Source organism: Grammomys surdaster, unplaced genomic scaffold (assembly GCF_004785775.1).
Source record: "Grammomys surdaster isolate TR1022 unplaced genomic scaffold, NIH_TR_1.0 126131, whole genome shotgun sequence".
NCBI lineage: Eukaryota > Metazoa > Chordata > Mammalia > Rodentia > Muridae > Grammomys > Grammomys surdaster.
This window is the reverse complement of record NW_021620939.1, coordinates 6,592,337-6,614,266: the sequence shown is the minus strand read 5'-3', so window position 1 is coordinate 6,614,266 and position 21,930 is coordinate 6,592,337. Positions and strand designations below refer to the sequence as shown.

General features: G+C 41.2%; 1 pseudogene; it reads left to right on the top strand.

The window, feature by feature from the left end:
• The first annotated feature begins 10,901 nt into the window (after positions 1-10,901).
• Positions 10,902-11,424, top strand: LOC114612008 (annotated as a pseudogene).
• Positions 11,425-21,930: the final 10,506 nt, after the last annotated feature.

The following is a 21,930-nucleotide window of genomic DNA, read 5'->3' as shown; positions in this document are numbered from 1 at the left end:
TTGATTGGCAAGACACAATTCCAGCCACATGTACTTAATTAACAAAGGGTCAAAGTGCTCTTTACTGATGCCTCAGGGGCTCTCTCTGTTCTGTCAATCATTGTAATAATTATCATTTTAGAATAAAAGTTACATAAAAAGCAGTAAAATAATAAAACTAAAACAACTACTTAGGAGATGCAAGTTTACAAGAAAATCAATTCAAAATAAAGTAAACATCCTCTTTTGTTGGGTAGCGCGGACAGAGAGATTAACTAGATAATTAGACAGTGCATGTGAGAAGATAGTCCAGACCTTGTATGACACATTAATAGTATGAAATATTCAACATACAGCAATAAAAAACTTATGTAGCGCCGGGCAGTGGTGGCGCACGCCTTTAATCCCAGCACTTGGGAGGCAGAGGCAGGTGGATTTCTGAGTTCCAGGCCAGCCTGGTCTACAGAGTGAGTTCAGGACAGCCAGGGCTACACAGAGAAACTCTGTCTGGAAGAAAAAACATCAACATCAACAACAACAACAACACCCTTATATATAGCATGGTAGTGAACGTCTGTAACTTCAGCCCTGAGGACTGAAGCAGGAAGGTATGAGTTCAAGGCCAGCCAGGCTTTATGTGATTTCCAGACTAGCCTGGTTTACACAGCAAACTCTTTGCCCTTAACTTCACTCCAATACACCTAGGCAGTTTACTGAGATCATGTCTAAAAACAACAACAACAAAAACAAACAAACAAAAAAACAGAGCTTGGAGCCAGGCAGTGGTGGCACATACCTTTGATCCCAGTGCTTGGGAGGCAGAGGCAGGTAAATCTCTTCTGAATTCCAGGCCAGCCTGGTCTACAGAGGGGCTTCTGGGACAGCCAGGGCTACAAAGAAAAACCATGTCTTGAACAAACAGAGAGAGAGGGAGAGGGAGGGAGGGAGAGAGGGAGGAAGAGAAGGAGGGAGGGAGGGAGAGAGGGAAGGAGGAAGGGAGAGAGGGAGGGAGGGAGAGAGGGAGGGAAGGAAAGAGGGAGAGAGAGGGAGAGAGAGAGAGGGAGAGAGGGAGAGAGAGAGAGAAAAGGAGAGAGGGAGAGAACATGAACATGAATATGAATGAATAATGTATGTGTGAACTGGGAGTTCACATCAGTGGTAGAACATTTTCCAAACATGCATGAAACCTATGTTCAAACCACAAAACCTCCAGTTGGATGGTACAGACCTACCTGTCCTAGATACTCTGGGCTACCTAAGATTCTCCTATACTCAGGCTCAGCAGGATGATTTTGTGGGTAGAGGTGCCTGCTGCAAAGCATTTAGGAAGATCTCAGTTTGACTCAAATGGTGGAAGGAGAAAACCAACTTCCACTAGTTGTCCTCTGACCTCTGCACATGTACTGTGATATGAGCAAAAAAAATACACTTTAGGGAGCCAGAGAGATGGCTCAGTAGTTAAGAGCCCTTGTTCTTGCAGAGGAAGGGTTCCGTTCTCAGCAACCATATGATGGCGTACAACCAACCATCTGCAACTTTAATTCCAGGCATGTAGATGATGAGGACACCAGACACATAGGTGGCACACACACATGCATGAAGTCCAAACTCTTACATATAAAATAAATTAATTGACTAAATCTTAGGTGGGATCAAGGCTGGAGAGATGCCTCAGAGGTTAAGTGTATTACTCTATCAACATCTGTAATATTGCTCACAAACATCTCTAACTCTACATTAGCTCGAACGGATCTAATGTCCTTCCGGCATCCATGGTCACCAGCACACACACAAATAAAGTAAAATGAATATTAATGTGTTTGTTTATTTTGAGACAAGGTCTCACTATGGGATCCCAACTGCTCCAGAACTTGCTTTATAGAATAGACTGGCCTTCAACTCAGATTCACCTGCCTCTGCCTTTCTTGTGCCAGGACTAAAGGCATGTGCCATCAAATTTGGTAATAAAAAGGGGTGGGATATGCATGAGGCATAGCAGCACATGTCTGTAAATCCTACTACTTTAGGAGAACTGTAAGTTTGAAGCCAGCTTGGGCTGTACTGTGAGACCCTAAATGGAATTTAGGGGATGTGGCTCAGTGGTAAAACATTTGCTTAGTATTTAGGAGACCTGGGGCCAATCTCTAGTACTGGGGAGGAGAAAAAATAATATTAAAATGAGAACCAACACCAAGAGAAGCAATGGGGCTGGAAAACTGGCTCCGAGGTTTAGAACACTGGGTACTCTTCCAGAGGACTCAGCTTCAAGTCCCAGAATCTACACAGCAGCTCTCAACTGTCTGAAACTTCAGGACCAGATAATCTAACATCTTCTTCTGGCCTCTGAGGTCACCAAGAATACAAGTTATAACAGACACACATGCAGGCAAAACACTTGGACACATATAAAGAAATAAATAAGTAGGGCTGAAATTGGGGCTAATTTGGCAGTTAGTGCCTGCCAAGCATATTTATGTCAAGCATAAAGCTCTGGCTTTGATCTCCAGCACCACATAAACTGAGTATGGATACACCTGTCATCCCAGCACTCTTGAGTTAAGACAGGAGGGTCAGGAGTTGAAGGACAGCCTTGACTACTTGGTGAGTTCAAAACTAGGCTAAGATCTAAGAGATTATGTTTTGAAAAACAAAAGAAGAGATTTACAAGGTAAGGAGCCAGGCTACATAACTACCAAGAGTACCCAGTCTCCAGAAACCAGAGGAACCTCTTTCAGTCTGCCACGAAGAGACAACTGAGAGAAGAGTGGGAGATTAAAACACCAAGATGGGTGCTGTTCTTTCAAAGCAGCGGGAAATACATTAAAAAACAAACTTTGGAGACAAAGTAATTAATTAGTGGTTTCTTAAGGTTTCACATGTTGTGAAACTAGAGAGAACACCTTTAAAGTAAGGTGCTTTTTTTTCTTTTCTTTTTTCTTTTTCTTTTTGGTGGTGGGTTTGCTGGCTGGTTTTATGTCAACTTTAAACACACTAGAGTCATTTTTAAGGACGGAACTTCAACTGAGAAGGGCACTTTCTTAATTAGTGATTGGCAAGAAGGGTCCAGCCTGTGGGTGGTGCCCTTCCTGAGCTGGTGGTCCTGAGTTCTATAAGAAAGCAGGTGAAGCAAGCTATGATGAGTGAGTCAATAAGCAGCACCCTCCATGGTCTATGCATCAGCTCCTGCTTCCAGGTTCTTGCTCTGTTTGAGTTCCTGGTCTGACTTCCTTCAGTGATGAATTATGGTGTGGAAGTGGAAGCTAAATAAACCTTTTGCTTCTCAATCTGCACTTGGTCATGGTGTTTTACCACTGCGACAGCAACCTTAACCATGATAGTGGGTCACGACAGTAACAGCAAGCACTTGGGAGGTGAAGCTAGGAGCATCAGAAGTTCATCCTTGGCTACACATCAATCAATCACTCTATGAAACACCACTTAAAAAGGTGTGAGAGGCCAGGGTGTATGTATGTTGGAGCAATGGCTTAGCCATTAAGAGCACTTACTGCTCTTGCAGAGGACCAGGATTTGGTTGGAAGAACCTACAAGGTTACTCACAGCTATCTGTAACTCCAGTTCCAGGTGATATAAAGCCTTCTTTTGACCTCTGTGAGTATCAGGCAGGTACATGGTGCACAAATTCATGCAGGCAAAATACTCACAAACATTAAATACGCAGGTAAGTAAATAACAAACAGCTGGGCAGGGGTGGTGCACGCCTTTAATCCCAGCACTTGGGAGGCAGAGGCAGGAAGATTTCTGAGTTCGAGGCTAGCCTGGTCTACAGAGTGAGTTCTAGGAAGCCAGGGCTACACAGAGAAACCCTGTCTCGAAAAACCAAAAAAAAGTGTAGTGTGCGCTGTTTGTTATTACAAACAGCATTCTGCAGTACCAGGAAATCCAGCCCCAAGGTAGACACACAGACTACAACTGACATGAGACCCCGGAAAGAGGCACACAAATCTAGGATTTCAGACTGGGGAATTTCTTGCCAGCAGGAAGCATGTCCAATGGATGGATGCAGAAGGGAGCTTATGAAGTAAGTAAGGACCTGTAGCTATATCACAAACTTTAAAGAGCTTAATATGTAGCCCAGGCTGGCCTTGAACTCACAGAGATCCTCCTGATTTATGCTCTACCACACTTAGCCCTTCCTCGAGTGTGTGAGTGAGTGAGTGTATCATGTATTTGGTTTAATTTTTTTCAAGACAGGTCTTTTTTTTAAAAAATTATTTATTTTATGTATATGAGTACACTGTAGCTGCCTTCAGACACACCAGAAGAGCACATCAGATCCCATTACAGATGGTTGTGAGCCACCATGTGGTTGCTGGGAATTGAACTCTGGAAGAGCAGTCAGTGCTCTTCACCACTGAGCCATCTCTCCAGCCCCTCAAGAGAAGTCTTACTATGTAGCTCAGGCTAGCCTGAAACTACTATTGACCAGCCTGGCCACAAACTCAGACCCAATCACCTCTGCCTCCCTAGAGTGCTGGGATTAAAAATGTGTCATCACAATCCATCTGTCTTTTCACAAACTAGAGTTACCTGTGAAGAAGGACGCTCATTGAAGAATTAATCCATCAGATTAGGTTGTAGGCAAGTCCATTGGGGGCATTTTCTAAATGATCAATATGAAGGCCCAGCCCACTGTCATCAGTGCTACCTCTGGACTGTATAAGAAAGCAGGCTGAGCAAGACAACGGGGTAAGCACTCCTTCCTCCAGTCTGTCTCTTGCTTCAGTTCCTGCCTCCAGCTCTTGCTATGGCTTCTCTTGATGATGTGTATCTATATATGGCCTGTAAGCTGAAATAAAACTCTTTCCTCTCCAAGTTACTTTTGGTCATGATATTTTACCACAGCAACAGAAAGCAAACACCAGTCTCACAAACACTTGGTCACACTGCTCTCTCCCTACAAGGAAATGAAAAAGATTAACTATATTCAAGCCAAGAGCTAAATGTCACAAAAAACAAAAATTATATTCAAGCCAAAATCTCAATTCCACTACCTCTAACATTTATTATCCCAGCATTTGAAGAGTAAAGATGCTTGAGGGTTGGACGTTCAAGGCTAGCTTGGGCTATGTAGTACTAGGCTCCAGGCCAGCTATTAAGCTGTTATTTCAAAAGCAATAATCAAAGGATATGAAAATATGGCCCAGTAGTTAAGAGCACTTTCTTGCAGAAGACCAGGATTCAGTTCTAAGCACCCACAACCATCTATAACTCCAGTTCCAAGGGACTGAATAACCTTCTCTGACCTCTGTAGGCATCGACATATGTATGCTTCACATACATATAGGAAAAACTTATATACATAATTTTAAAATTATGATTAAAAATCAGAAGTGTGTAAATGAGATAGCTGGACTAGTGAAACCACTTGCCCCAATAAAGGGCTCTGTAATCCTGGATAATTAGCAGGATCAAAAACAGCACTGAATATATATGTAATAAATATGTGTAAGATTAAGAAACAGCCTTGGGGCTGGAGAGATGGCTCAGCGGTTAAAAGCACTGACTGCTCTTCCTGAGGTCCTGAGTTCAATTCCCAGCAACCACATGGTGGCTCACAACCATCCGTAATGAGATTGGACGCCCTCTTCTGGTCTGTCTGAAGACAGCTACAGTATATTCATAAATAAATAAATAAATCTTAAGAAGAAGAAGAAGAAGAAGAAGAAGAAGAAGAAGAAGAAGAAGAAGAAGAAGAAGAAGAAGAAGAGAAAGAAAGAAAGAAAGAAAGAAAGAAAGAAAGAAAGAAAGAAAGAAAGAGCCTCTCCAAATAAAGATATGTGTTGTTGGTTTAGGGGGTTTTGGTTTTTTTGTTTTGTTTTTTGTTCTGAGACAAAAGTAGCCAAAATGTAACCAAAGGTAGCTTGAAAATAACTATGCAGACCAGGCTGCCTAAATCCACATGCCTCTCCCTTCACATTTGGTGAGAGAGTTTGTTTTGTTCTGGGGAATGCTAGGGGCGAGCACATGGTAGACAAGAGCTCTGCCACTGAGTTACAGCTCCTACTCTTAAAACTTTTTTGAGAAGGGCTGGAGACATGGTGAAGAGCACTAGCTGCTCTTTCAGGGGTCAGGAGTTCAATTTCCAGCACTCACATGATGGCTGACAACCATCTACAATGGTGTCTGATGCCCTCTTCTGGCATGCAAACCATACATCCAGAGAGAACATTTATACATAAAACACATAATTTAAAAAACAATATTTTTTTTTGAGATAAAGTAGGCATGGTGGTGAGTGCCTTTTCTTCCAGCACTCAGGAAGAAGAGGCAGGACGATCTCTGTGAGTTTGTCAGCCTGGTCTACATAGGACATGGCTATGTTCTGGGACAGCTAAGGCTATGTAGACAGAACCTGTCTCTAAAAATTAAAATTTGAAGTTAATTCTTTCCACCGGGCGGTGGTGGCGCACGCCTTTAATCCCACCAGCACTTGGGAGGCAGAGGCAGGCAGATTTCTGAGTTCGAGGCCAGCCTGGTCTACAGAGTGAGTTCCAGGACAGCCAGGACTACACAGAGCAACCCTGTCTCAAAAAAACAAAAACAAAAAATTCTTTCCAAATAAGACCTACAAATGGGTAGAAAGTATGTGTGAATCACTTTATTAAAATTTCTGTAGTCCTTACAGTCATATAAAATAAGAGAAAAAGTCTGAATTTATCATCTTAGATACAGCAAAGCCTTAAGAAGGACTATACCCAGGCTGGAGAGATGGCTCAGCGGTTAAGAGCACTGACTGTTCTTCCAGAGCTCCTGAGTTCAATTCTCAGCAACCACATGGTGGCTCACAACCATCTATGATGGGATCTGATGCCCTCTTCTGGCGTGTCTGAAGACAGCTACAGTGTACTCATATACATAAAACAAATAATTTGGAAAAAAAGAAGAAGAAGAAGAAGAAAAGGCTGCAAAATACTTTTTCATAAATCAGAATAGAATCACAGTTACTCAAATAGAGTATTTTTCATAAAAGGAAACTTCTCAGACAAACAAATCTTTTTCCCTCTAGCCTTTCTTTCTTGCATTGTAGGAAGCACTCCTGGGCAAAAGAGAAAGGGGCAGGAAATCATATGACTGTTCCTACAGCTGATCTTGTCTTTTTTTTTTTTTTTTTTTGGTTTTTCGAGACAGGGTTTCTCTGTGTAGCCCTGGCTGTCCTGGAACTCCCTCTGTAGACCAGGCTGGCCTCGAACTCAGAAATCCGCCTGCCCTGCCTCCCAAGTGCTGGGATTAAAGGCATGCGCCACCACTGCCCGGCAGCTGATCTTGTCATAATCATGGTAATTTACTCTACCTGGAGGAAGATGAAATCATATTCACTCTAACACAAATCCAGTCATAGATCTGGACTAGATCAGTTCATGCATTCTAGAAAAGGGCCAGGTGGACTCTGCTCCATTGTCACCATCCAAAGCAATACATTACTGACCAAACACTTCATTTAGATTTCAAATTCTGAGATGTTTTCCACAAGCACACAACACCTACCACATAACTGTTCAGGTAAGTTGTATATAGATCAGCCACAATGACTAGAAACTGATTTCAGTTATAAAGACATAGATGGCAGGAGACTAGAACGTCAGTCATTTGCAGCACCACTCCATGAGATAAATCCCTACTTTCTTACTTTCAGTACCAGATTCCTTTGTCAGATGATGACGGTAACAGACATACTAGACAGCCAGTGAGATGGTTCAAAGGAGTAAAGGGTGGCCTTGACCTACTAACTCTCCAACCTCTACCCAACCCTATCAATACTGGCATGTATCATACCTGGTTCTTCTACAACCTATATAACTAAACTGGATAATTTTGATGACTTTTTAGAGACTATATATAGATCATAATACTTTCTCTCTTTTTTGTTTTTTCTTTCTCTTTTTTGTTTTTTGTTTTTTCAAGACAGGGTTTCTCTGTGTAATAGCCCCAGCTGTCCTGGAACCTGCTTATATAGACCAGGCTGGCCCCAAACTTACAGAAATCAGTCTACCTCTGCCTCCTACATTCTGAGATTAATACTTTCTAACACTAACAGTGTGTATCTATTTCATCAATAATTCTTAGCTTACTTTTGACATATCAGAAGCTAACAAAAACATCTGAGGTGATGCTACTAGTTAGTAATGAATGCATTAAAGACACTTATTAGCCAAACATTAATTATCAGGAGGCATAAAACAGTCCTCTAGCCAAGAAGCAGAAGTGGAAACAATCTGAATTACTATGCCTCACAAAATCAAGATGTTTGTAATATTTTAGAAAGATAATGAATAAATTTCCATGCAGATAAAATAACCACAGCTTTAAAAAGAACTAATTCAGTGTACTTAAGCTAATTATAATTTTACCTCATGCATCTTCAAAAGGCTAATTATGCAGAAGAAACAGTGATGATTATAGCAAGCTTTCTACCATTTCTAGACACTTGGACACTAAATGCAAAACAATCTCAATTTGTCAAGGGCTCAATGATGGGGTTGGAGTATACTTCAGTGGCAGAGCTCTCCTCTGGCATTTGTGCAAAGCCTTGGGTCTGTACCTTAGAATTTCAAAAATATGAAATGAATCCTTTAATATAGAGGATTTAAATCTAAGTATTGAGGTTATAACATTTATCCTATTGACATTATTTTAAGTATATAATTCTGAGACTTTATCTCAAACATTTATGCTGAAATTTACACATCTTGAGTTTTTCTCTAAATTGAAAATATGTATGATGCTGATGACTATTAGAAAAGCATAAGCTACCTAAGCCTTCTAGGAATTACACCTAAAATTTTAATAGGCAGAGAGATCTTTGTTGAGTTTGAGGTCAACCTGGTCTACAGAGTCCCAGGACAGCCAGGGCTACACAGAAAGACCCTGGTCTCAGAAAGGGGGGTGGGGGAAAGAAGAGAGCCTGGTATATATAAATACTTCTTTCAAATCTAGGTTTTATTAAGTGTTCATTTCTTTTAAAGATTTATTAATTTTTATTTTATGTGCTTGGGTGTTTTGCCTGCACGTGTCTTTATAACACTTTGCACATCTGGTACCCACACAGGCCAGAAGAGGGCACTGGAACCCTGGAACTGGAGTTAACAAAAGGTTGTGAGCCCCAAGTGGGCCCTAGAAACTGAATTTCGTTCCTCTAGGACAGCAGTTCTCAACCTGTGGGTCATGACCCACTGTGGGGGTGAGAGGAGTTTCACTGGATATAGAGGACATAACATTACATACCCACTGGGATCAAATATCCTGCATATCAGATATTTACATTACAATCATAACAATAGCAAAATTACAGTTACGAAATAGCAATGAAAATAATTTTATGTTTGGGGTTACTACAACATGAGGAACTGTAAAGGGTCACTGCATCAGGAGGGTTGAAAACTACTGCTCTAGAAAAACACCAAGTGCTCTTAGCAGTCAAGCCATCTCTCTAACCTCCAATGTTGAATCTTAAAGAATTTTTGTTTTCTGTGTAGCAGTGCTTTGCCTGTGTGTCTCTAATGTAAGCAGAACAAAAAGCCACCTTGGTTGAATTCTGGGTAAAGTACTATACTAACAGATAAGAAAATAACCAAAAATTCTGGATATTAATTTCTGGAATTCTAAAACCCAGAGCTGGTAACTATTCTTTGCCAAAACAATAAAATATCCATTTTTTTAAAGCTAAGATGTGGCTTAGGGTTCCATCTGTATTTCATGAGCATCCCTCAGCTCCCAACTTAGATCAGGCCATTTAGTGCTTTCTTGTAGCACCTCACACTTCTCTCATTCTCATACTCATGTGCCTCTAAGGTCCCTTCTTTCTAAGATCCATTAACATCATTAATTAGCATTATCTGTTGCCAGTTGATGGTGGCATGTGCCTTTAATCCCAGCACTTTGGAGGCAGATCTTTGTGACTTCCTGGCCAGCATGGTCTACAGAGCTCATTCTACACAGCCAAGGCTACACACACAAAGAAACCTTGTCTTGAAAAACAACAACAACAACAACAACAACAACAACAACAACAACAAAACCCACCTGCCATAGTCGCCATTATTGGACAAGTACATAAACAGGTAGTGCTCAAATAAATCAAGCAAATCTATGTGTGTCTGTGTGCAATGCATGTATTTGAGTGCGCAGGTGGATGAGCCCAAAGGATGCCTTCCTCCACTACTCTCTGCCTTAATCCCTTAAGTCTTTTTGATTCAGCCAAAAGCTCAGTTTTGGCTAGGTTGGCTGGCCAAAGCGCTCCTATGATCGACCTCAGCCTCTGCTCCCTCAACTCCTTGCTAGGGTTACAGGCTGGCACAGTCATGCCTAGATTTTTTTTCATGGCACAGCAAGCACTCTTACCCACTGAAGAGTTTTAGAAGCAAACAATCCTTATATAGCCAACTGTGATACAACAGATTTTTAAAATTTTTATTTATGGGTCAGTGAAATATGCAAAAATAAATTATGTAAAGAAATGTTTATTTTATGCTGGGCAGTGGTGGCGCACGCCTTTAATCCCAGCACTTGGGAGGCAGAGGCAGGTGGATTTCTGAGTTCGAGGCCAGCCTGGTCTACAGAGTGAGTTGCAGGACCGCCAGGGCTACACAGAGAAACCCCCCCCCCCAAAAAAAAAAGAAGAAATGTTCATTTTGCTGAGTGTAGTTGTGCAATCCTTTAATCCCTGCACCTGGAAGACAGAGGTAGGTAGATATCTTGAGAGTTTGAGGCTAGTCTAGTCTACAAGGTGAGTCCCTGATTCAAAAAAAAAAAAATCTTTTTATATGTATTTTTTCATGTATGAAAGTACACATGGAGGACAGAAGAGAATCTCAATTGTCATTCCTCAGGAGTCTTACAACTTGGTTTTTAAAATTCGATCTCGGAAGAACTTATGGCAGCCCGTCGGGATTCGGGAATCCATCATGGTCTTCCTTACGATGCGGTTCTGGCTGCGGAACTGCGGAACGGCCTCACTGACGGCTATTGGCAGGTTCAGGAGGTGCTGAAACATGCTCGGCATTTTAGGGGAAGGAAGAATCGCTGCTACCGGCTGGCAGTCAGGGCAGTGACCAGAGCCTTCGTTAAGTGTACGAAGTCCCGCAGACTTAAGAAACGGAACCTGAGGACCCTCTGGATTAATCGAATTACAGCTGCCTCCCAGGAACATGGCTTACAACACCCAGCATTTATTGTCAACTTAATTAAGTGCCAGGTGAAGCTCAACAGGAAAGTACTTGTGGACCTGGCCATCTATGAACCAGACATTTAAATCTTTGGCTGCTTTGGCTAAGAGGAGGCAGCAGGAAGGATTTGCTGCAGCTTTGGGGGATGGAAAGGAGCCTGAAGGTATCTTTTCCAGAGTGGTACAGTACCACTGAAGGCTGAAGTGCTATAGAAACTGTTGTAAACAAGATAGGACCAAAAGGTTTGTCACCAGTAAGTCTGATTTGTATTTATTTACATTTTAGTAACAGGCCTCAGATGACAAGTTTTTACTCAGTGACATAGCCCCAGACTGTCCTATAAAGACTGTACAAATAAATCCTTTGCAATGTTAAAGAAAAAAATAAAAATAAAAAAAAATTAAATAAAATAAAATACGATCTCTTCCTGAGTCCTAGAGTATACCCATTTGGAAAAGTTGACTGGTCAGAGGCCCAGTGAACAACTGCCTGTATCTGCCTCTCCAGCGCTGGGATTACAAATGTAAGCAACCATTTTCATCTTTTTACGTGGATACTAGAAGCTGAGGTAAGGTCTTCTTGTGCAACAAGCACTTTACTGAGCAAGCTATCTCCCCAGCCCCATGGCCTACACAAGGGACCCAGGGACACTCCTGTAATTCTATAATGAGGAAGCTGATAAAGATTCAGAGTTTGAGGTCAGCCTGGGTTACACAGTAAGGTACTTACTTACTTAAGGTACGGGGTTGGAAAAATGGCTCAGTTGTTAAGAGCAGTGGTTGCTCTTCAAGGGGACCCAGATTTGATTCCTAGCACACCCACATAGCAGCTTACAACTAACTTCAGTTTTGGGTTATTTGATGCCCTCTTCTGGCATCCAGACTGCCATGACATGCACATACACGCAGGCAAAACATCAATATACATATTTTCGAGGATACCCCAAAAATAAATGAAAGGAGAAGGAAGGGAAGAAAAGGAAGAGGGGGATTGACAAACATGTTTGAATAAAAAAAGGTAGCCAGTGACCAAAAAAAGGAGGAGACAAGTCAGATGTGGTAGCTCACGCCTGTAATAGTGGCACTTAAGAGGGGAAGGCAGGAGGATTGCTGCCAATTCAAGGCTATTCTGAATAAACTACACAGTGGTCCTGGGCCAGCCTGAGTTACTATGTGGAATCCAGTCTTAAGACACAAGTGGGAGACAAGAAATCTTGCAGAAGTCAGAATGAAAAAGTAAAGACAACATTAGTGAGCTGTTCAGTAGGGCCAGCCACCAGGCCAGGAGTTTGATCAGGAGAACCCCCATGGTAGGAGGAAGAAAGTAACTCCCACAAGTTTTCCTCTGAGTTCCTGGATAGCCAGAGTTACATAGAGAGACCGTTTCTTAAAAAAAAAAAAAAAAAAAAAAAAAAATCAGAAAAATAAAACACAATTGCCATGCAGTGATGACACACACCTTTAATCCCAGCACTCAGTAAGCAGAGGCAGACAGTTCTGAGGTTGAGCCCAGCCTGGTCTACAAAGTAAGTTCCGTAACAGCCAAGGCTACACAGTGAAACCCTGTCTCAAAAAAACAAAACAAAACAAAAAAAGTCCTATTTTTAGGGGCTCTAAGACAGTTCAGTTGGTAAGAGAACCAGAGCTTGAAGTTTCAACACCCAGATGAAAAAGGAATGAAGACATGACAGCATGTGCCTGTAATCAGCTGAAGGGTTCCAGGAGGATCCCAGGTGTTTGCTGGGCAGCCAGTGAAGTCAAATGGAAAGCTCCAGTAAGGCGGGGCCAAATGTAGAGGTACAACAGAGGCAAATTGGCCTCTGTAAATTAAAGCTAGCCTGAGATCTACATGGTACGTTCTAAGTCAGCTAGGGCTACTAAGTGAGACCTTGTCCAAGAAAAAAAAAAAAAAAAAAAAAAGGAAAGAGAAAAAACAAAGGAATGAGAATTCATGAATGGGACAGCCTCTGCTTTCTTCAGATGATTCAGCATTTCTTCCTGGCATACCATAGTTCTTTAGTAACCATTTTATATATATATTTTTAGTAACCATTTTATAAAATAAGTAAGGACAAACCCACAAACCACCTTACATTCCTTTTACCATAACAAAGAATTCAAAGTTAACCAAAATCAGCAACAAGATACGTGATACGTTCACTGCTAGGTAGTCAAAGCAGAAAGATCATGAGTTCAGGATCAGTCTAACCTACACAAGATCCTAATTTTTTTTTTTTTTAAAAAAAGGGGGGGCAAACAAGGCAAGAAAGGGAGGGGGCCAGCGAACTAACTGTGGGTTAAGATGACTGCTATCGAGGGTAACCAACGTATTTAGATCCTAGAACCCACATGATGGAAGGAGGACCAACTCTTCCATGTTGTCCTCTGACTACCACATTTCTACCCAAAATACACATCAACAAATGTAAAGAAAAAGAGGCTGCCAAGATGCTCATCAGATAAAAATTCTTGCTGCCAAGCCTGATGGCCTTAATCCAATCCCTGGTACCCAAGCGATAGAAGGAGAGAACTGACTAGTACAGCTTTAATCTCCACAAGCATGTGTACATACATGCACAACACACAAAACAACAGGAAAAATTCAAAGGCCTTCAAAATTATAGAACAAGAGAATCACTTATTTCCACAGATTTTGTATTAATAATCACTCAATATGAGGAAAAGGAATACAGGAAGAAATATTATTTACATACCTTATGAAGTTGCTGAAAACACACAGCTTCTGGGACACAGTTGTACAAAGTACCTGAAACTTTTCAGATGCAAGGCTACAAAAAATAAGAAATATGAGTTCATTTTATTAGGATAAAAACAGAATGTACATGTCAATCCAGACAGGAAAACATATAGCATTATTTAATTGCATTTGAAATAATCTTCAATTACATCCTTAACCTGAGATTCTTTGCCATAATCCTTAACCACTACACTACAACCTATCTTTCAACACTTTAGGGCACTGGTTCTCAATTTTCCTAAAGCTTCAATCCTTGAATAAAGTTCTTCATGCTGTGGTGACCCCAAGCATTAAATTAATTTCACGGCTACTTCATAACTGCATTCTTGCTACTGTCATGAATCCTAATGTAAATATTTTTGGAGACAAGTTTGCCAAAGAGGCCATGCATGACCCATAGGTTGAGAACTTATGTTTTATGGGTTGTGTTCAACCCCCTCCCCAACCTACCCCTAACACACCACATGTGTCAATTCTGCAGAAATCTACCTATTCCATCAATTTGGGATTTTGTCATTGTTGTTATCAACCCAGAGTTGATTTGGTGCTCAACACCAAACCACTTCCACCACACACACTCATCACACAGACTCTTCACAAGTAGATGCAAGCACAAAGATTGCCTTGGTAACTAACTTCATGAATTCCACATGAGAGTAGTCTTAAGTGCCTCTTGCAAAGCAGTATTAAGGTCATTACACCTCTAGGAGTCACACTTTTCCTTAGCTGTGGTGGTGAGATGAAGCCAAATGGAGCTTCTGCTCAACTTAGTGGCATCAAGGTAAAAGCTATTATTAACATCAGAAAAAATTATCATTTAAACCACCCATGACCTTATTCTGTAAAAAAAATAACTTCTTAAGCCAGGCAGTGGTGGCGCATGCCTTTAATTCCAGCACTTGGGAGGCAGAGGCAGGCAGATTCCTGAGTTCGAGGCCAGCTTGGTCTACAGAGTGAGTTTCAGGACAGCCAGGGCTACACAGAGAAACCCTGTCTCCAAAAAACAAAAACAAAAACAAAAACAACCTTTTAGCTGGGCATGCTGGTACATGTCTTTAATACCAGAAGTGGGAGGAGTTCTATGAATTTGAGGCCAGCCTGGTCTAAAGAATGAATTCCTGGACCCCAGGGCTACAGAGAAACCCTGTCTTGAAACCTCCCACAAAAAATATTTATTTATTTGTGCCTGCATATATATGGCTATAATATATGTGTATATAAACATATACTTTTTTTTAAAGTAAAGGCTTGGCACATTGGCATACATGTATAATCTCAGACTCAGCAGGCAGAAGGAGGTAGATCTCTTTTGAGTTCCCGGCTAGCTTGGTCTGCATTATGAATTCCAGGTCAGCCAGAGCTACATAGAGAACCTGTCTCAAAACAACAACAACAGATACACATCATTCCTCCCCTCCACTGCACAAACCTATACAGCTACTCTGCAATGGGCAACCAATAATGGTGAGACTAAGAATTCTTCTCTGAACAGCCATTATTTGCCTGTAGCTCTGTCTAGGAGTGTGACCCCACAAAATTTCTTCCTTCTGCATTAACATGTCCTCTGATGTTGCTATGGCCTTCTTCACATAATAAAAATGTACACAGTCAACCTTACTTTTCAAATATAATAAATGCTGTCCTCTAAAAATAAAACAGATGGACTCTATAAAATTTCGCCAATTAAGAAAAAAACTTCATGCCGGGCCGGGCGGTGGTGGCGCACGCCTTTAATCCCAGCACTTGGGAGGCAGAGGCAGGTGGATTTCTGAGTTCGAGGCCAGCCTGGTCTACAGAGTGAGTTGCAGGACAGCCAGGGCTACACAGAGAAACCCTGTCTTGAAAAACCAAAAAATAGAAAAAAAGAAAACAAACAAACAAACAAACAAACTTTACATTTATTCATTTTATTATTTTGTGTGGTGAGAGTTGTCAGAGGACAATTTGGGAGAGTCTATTGCTTTCTTTATCACATGGATTTCAGGAATCAAACACAGATTGTCAGACCCACATAGTACCTTTACTTGCTGAGATATCTCAACTAGCCTGTAAGCTATGCTTTGCTTTTCTCAACCAGCCTGTAAGCTATGCTTTTCTTTTCTTTTTGGAAATAGTCTCATAGCCCTGGTTGGCCTAGAAACTCACTACATATACAAGAAAAGCCTTGAACTCGGATTCCTTTGCTTTTCAAGCATTGGAATTAAAAGAGAAAACCACCATATTCAACTCCAAATTTTTATTACAACATATATTTTTCTTTTTGCCTCATTTATTCATTTGTGTATGTACACACATATACACATGCACATGTGCAATAGCAAATGCTACAGTGTACTTGGTCAGAATTTAGAAAGTGATTCCCTTAAATTCCAACATGTGGGTCCTAGGGACAGAACTCCAGTGGTCAGGCTTGGTGGTATAACATCTTTACCTTACTGAGCCATCTTGTTGGCTGTTATACAAATCTTATTTTTAAAAGATCTGTGTTTTATGTATTCACCATTCTTTCTTCAGACACACCAGAAGAGGGCATCAGACCCCATGGCAGATAGTTGTGAACCACCATGTGGTTGGTGGGAATTGAATTCAGGACCTCTGGAAGAGTAGTAGTCAGTGCTCTTAACCACTGAGCCATCTCTCCAGCCCTATACAAATCTTTTTTTCCCTTTATGTGTATTAGTATTTTTCCTGAAATTATATATGGGCATTACATGTGTGTCTGGTGGCCTTGGAGGTCAAAAGAGAGCACCAGATCTCCTGGAACTGGAGTTATGGATATTTGTAAACCACCATGTAGGTGCTGGGAACTGAACCCAGGTTCCCACTGCAAGAACAGTAAGTGCTCTTAACCAGAGCCTCTTTAATCACCTAATGTTAGAAGACTTTTACAGTAATTGTTTTATCTTACTTCCTAGACTACTTAACATTTTAATGACTGTCTTAATCAAATAACACTTCCTTTTTTTCTTTTTTAAGTTTTATTTACTAATACCGAGGTGATGAAGTCCATCCAATTCAAAGCCTCATACATAATGAGCAAGTGCTTTACAAGCACCCTGTGCTGGCTAGTTTTATGTCAACTTGACACAATCTAGAGTCATCAAAGAGCAGGAAGCCTCACTTGAGAAAATGCTTCCAGAAGACTCAGCTACAGGCACGCTTGGGCATTTTCTTAATCGATGAGGAAAGGTATAGTCCAGCCCTGGGCTGGTGGTCCTCGGTTCTATAAGAAAGCAGACCCAGCAAGCCAGTAAACAGCACTCCTCCATGGCCTCTGCATCGGCTCCTACCTCTAGGTTCCTGCCCTGGTTTCCCTCAATGGACTGTGATGTTCAAGCCAAATAAACTCTTTTCTCCAAGTTGCTTTTAGTTCCTTTGTTCCATCACAGCAACAGAAACCCTACGACAGGCCAGACAGGCCCTATTATTTTCTTTTTAATATAGGCTTAACAGGGAAATTAAAATCAGAAAAGCAGCTGTTTGTAAATTGATGGCTTAAAAACAGAAGAAAACTAAACTAAACTTAGATTGGTGATAGCTCATTTGGTAAAGAACTTGCCTTGTAAGCTTGAGGACTTGAGTTTGGATCTGCACCATACTTGTAAAACTTGGGCACGGTGGAATCAGTACATCTGTAACCTCAGCACTGGAAAGAGTGACTCTGGAGGATCCCTGAAACTTCCTGGCTGGCCTGTCAAGCTCAATCATGAGCTGCATGTCTAGTGTTTCAAAAAATAAGGTGGAAAGCAATGAAGAAAGACACACAATGTCGGCCTGGACTCCACAAGGATGCCCACACACATGCACATCATGAACTTGTACACATGCTCACAAAGGCTTGGGGACAAAAGATATGGCTCAGTTGTGGCCTTGAACTTGAAATCCTGATCCTTGTGCCATCATTTCCCAAGAGCTAGAATTATAGATGTACAACAGGTCTGGATCACTTGTTGGTTTTTTTTTTCTGCTGGCTTTGGTTTTTTTTTTTTTATATCTAGCTGAAGTTGGCCTCAAACTTGGAACAATCCTCCTGCCTCTGTCATTCTGAAATCTGGACTCACAGGCATGCAGTAAAACCAGTCAGGCTAGTGAGAGTTTTGTTGTTGTTTTAATGTGTATAGGTATTTTGCCTACATGTATATCTGTGTACCACTTGCATGCTTGGTGCCCAAGGAAGCCAAAGGTGTCAGATATCCTAGAACTGGAGTTCCAGATGATGGGGAGGCACCATGTGTGAGTGCTGGGAATCAAACCTGGGTCCTCTGCTTTAACAAGAGTCTGAGCTATCATCACTCCAGACTTCCCAAGTTCCTCTATATATTTAATAAACAAACAAACAACCCCACAACAACAAAAAGGGGTTGTAACTCTACTAAGTGTAACCCCAAGCCTCTCAGAAGACTCAGGAGATAAGAGGCAGGAGGATCAGATGATTTTAAGCCAGCCTCATAAAAAGCCAAGAATTGTTACACTCACACCTGTAATGCCTGAACCAGGGAAGTAGAGGCAGCAGGATCAAGAAGCTCAAGTCATTCTTGGCTATATAGCTAGTTTTAGGTCAGCACAAGTTCCATAAGACCCTGTCTCTCAAATTTTTTTTTTTTTTTTGGCTTTCTGAGACAAGGGTCTCTCTGTGTAGCCCTGGCTGTCCTGGAACTCACTCTGTAGACCAGGCTGGCCTCAGACTCAGAAATCCGCCTGTCTCTGCCTCCCAAGTGCGCCACCACTGCCTGGCCAAAAAATTTTTTCAGATCATATTACTCCCCAACTTCAAAACAAGACAACAAATACAAAGCCTATGAGGTAAGCATCCTACCTCAGAACGAAAGCCAGGCAAGGATTGGTGGCTCATGTCTATAATCCTAACTTTCAGAAGGTAAGCAAGGACTGTCAGGAGTCCTACTTACCCAGTAAGCCCTAGCCCAGCATAAGCTACAGTGTGAGGGCTCCAAATAAAAAGAACAAACCTGACAGGCATGGTGCCACACTTCTCAGTACTTGGGAGGCAGAGGCAAGTGGATCTCTGTGCGTTAGAAGCCAGCCTGGTCTACAGAACAAGTTTCCAGATAGACAGGGCTACGTGGAGAAATTTTGTCTCAAAATTAAATAAAACCCCCCAAAAGAATAGAAAAAACAGGCAAACAAAACAAAAAACACACAAAAAGAACATGCCCAAAGAATTTCTCACATCCTAAACACACTACACAATCTGGCCTCTGCCCATCTCTCTAAACCCATTTTACCTCCCACTCTTTCTTTTTTTTTTTTTTTTTTTTTTTTTGGTTTTTCGAGACAGGGTTTCTCTGTATAGCCCTGGCTGTCCTGGAACTCACTCTGTAGACCAGGAAATCCGCCTGCCTCTGCCTCCCAAGTGCTGGGATTAAAGGCGTGCGCCACCAACGCCCGGCTCCTCCCACTCTTTCATTAGCTGCTCGTTTTCCTCTTTTCTGGATTTGGGTTCTAGGATTCTATGATAAATAACCCTGAGTATATCTCCTCTACCTAACCCCCTGGTGGGGGGTTGATGTCAGACACTAGTAGCGTCACACTGGGGAGGAGGGAGCAAAGAACTGGGGTGAGTCTAAACTCAACCTAGCTCTATTAGAAAACAAACACAAACAAAACACCTTCCTCAAAAGATACCAACTCTCTCCCCTCTGAATCAAGTTCAGTCCTGTATTTCATACCTCCATCACTTAGTGACAAAAAGGCACAGTCAAAAGAGAAATTTTAAGTACATCCAGATTCATTTGACACAAACACCAATAAATGGAAACCAACATCCAGAATAAGCAGCTTTATTGCCTAGCTTGTTTTTAGTCACATGGTCTGCATAGTTATGAATATACAAACCTTCACTTAAAATACTACAACACCATAAGTTAAAAATTAGTCTAGGATGGTAGTTCACACCTGTACTTCCTGCACTAAAGCAGGACCACCTCAACTGTGAGGTCAGCCTGGACTACAAAGCTCCAAGCCAGACAGAGCTTGTCTCAGATCAAACAAGTCACCTGAAATAAGGATTTTACAATAATTAACTTCAAATTACTTTCAAAATTTATTGTCACAAATATCTAATATCACCAAAACACTAACAGTAAGATGCATACTTAAATATTATAAGCTTGGCATGGTGGCTCAAACCTGCAACCCCAGCACTCAGGAGGGCTAACTAAACTAAGGGAGAACTGCTACAAGCTCAAGACCAATCTGGGCCACGATGTAAATTTCCAAGGTACTCTCCTCACCTAGAGTGCAACTGTCTCAAAATTAAATAGATAGATAAATAAATAAATAGAATTCAGTTACAGTTGGGCCTGATATCATAGGCCTGTAAACCCAGTTATTGGGGAGACCGAGGAAGGTTGAAAGTTCAATACCAGGCTAGGCTGCAGATGAGTTCATGATCATACCCTGTCAATGTAATAAGACTGTCTCAAAAGTAAAATCAGGGTTCAGGACATACTTCAGTAGCACAGCCCTTGCCAAGCACATATAATTCTCTGGGTTAAAGCCTCAGGCTAAAAAGTAATCAATCAGTTAAGATACAGAGAGGCTAATAATATAGCTATGAATCAAAGTTAGGTTTAGTTCCCAGAACCACAAGACAGATAAGTAACAGTTAATTATTAATGCTTCAGTGTAACAGTTGAGTTCCACTGGATAGGAGCATCAAGAGGAAAGGACAGTCTTAGAAACTCTTTTTGAGACAGGATTTTGTTATATAGCCTAGGCTGGCCTCAAATCTGCAATCCTCCAACCTCCTGGAGTGTTTTATTACAGATTTGCCACCTCACCTACTTCTGATTTTTAGATTCAACATTTATGCACAATTTGTCATCACTGTTAGTAGTTATAATACAGTAGAACTAAGTGCACTGTCTATAAAAACCCACTGATCTTAAATTAGTCTTTCAATGAAGTTAGTTGATCTTTTGGCTCTTTAAGGAGTCAAAAGATTAGTTTGGCTTTTCTTACCATCCTCTTCTTACTACTTTGGGACTCTACCCCATAGACTAAGAAGCACTTGAAGATCTGTTTTTACTCTTCTAATAACTTACACCCCCAATAGAACAAGATGGACTTTTAAAAGGAGTTAATAGGGAACAGAGAAAGTATAAGGACTGTGAAACCACTCCAACAAAGCCACTCTCACACACGTGTACAGACCATGCTTTACTCGATGCATGCAGATTCTCAGCAAGTCCACTGAAAACTGAGTCAAAGGGCCTAAAGTGGCCGGAAAACGTTCGAGCTAGACCTCATTATGTTGTCTTTCCTAAGAGTAAACTCCCAAAACCTGGGTCCTTAAGAAAACTAACACACTCAAAGACAAGGCCTAGCCAAAAAGGAACTATTTACAAAAACATAAAATTTGTTTGGTAAATGGATTGATCAGATCCTCCCCAAATATGCACAATCTGCATGGTAAAGAACCGAAAGTAATCTGGAACCCCTGATTTTAACTGACAGTACATGAAGAATAATAGAAAAAAAAATAGTTCTAGTCTAACTAGATCTATGACCTTCAAGCACTTTAAGTCTCAGCAGGAATGGTAGCACACACCCAGTGATCCCAGCACTGTTCAGGAGGCTGAACTAGGAGCATTGTGAAAATTAGAGGCTAGCTTTATCTACAAATTAAGTTCCAGGTCTCAAGTCAGACCCAGTGTCCATTTTTTTTTTTTTTTAAGTCTTAGGCCAGTGGTTTTTCTGTTATTATCACACCCACTGTAATAATAAGCCTTTCAAAAGAAAGACAGAGGAAGAAAGAAAAAGTTCTCTAGGTTCAGTTCCCACACCTACAAATGAAATTGGTTTGTAAACCCTAAAGGTTTTTTTTCCCACTCTAAAATACCATATCTGCGGAAAAAAAAATCAGTAGAGTTCCAGTGGATTTTTGAGTAGAGGCTATGTACGCTGAGTACTGGCCTTTGATCCAAAGTTAGTTGTGGAGCTGGAATGAAGCTCACTGATACAGCAGCACCTGTTCACTATGCCCCAAGCC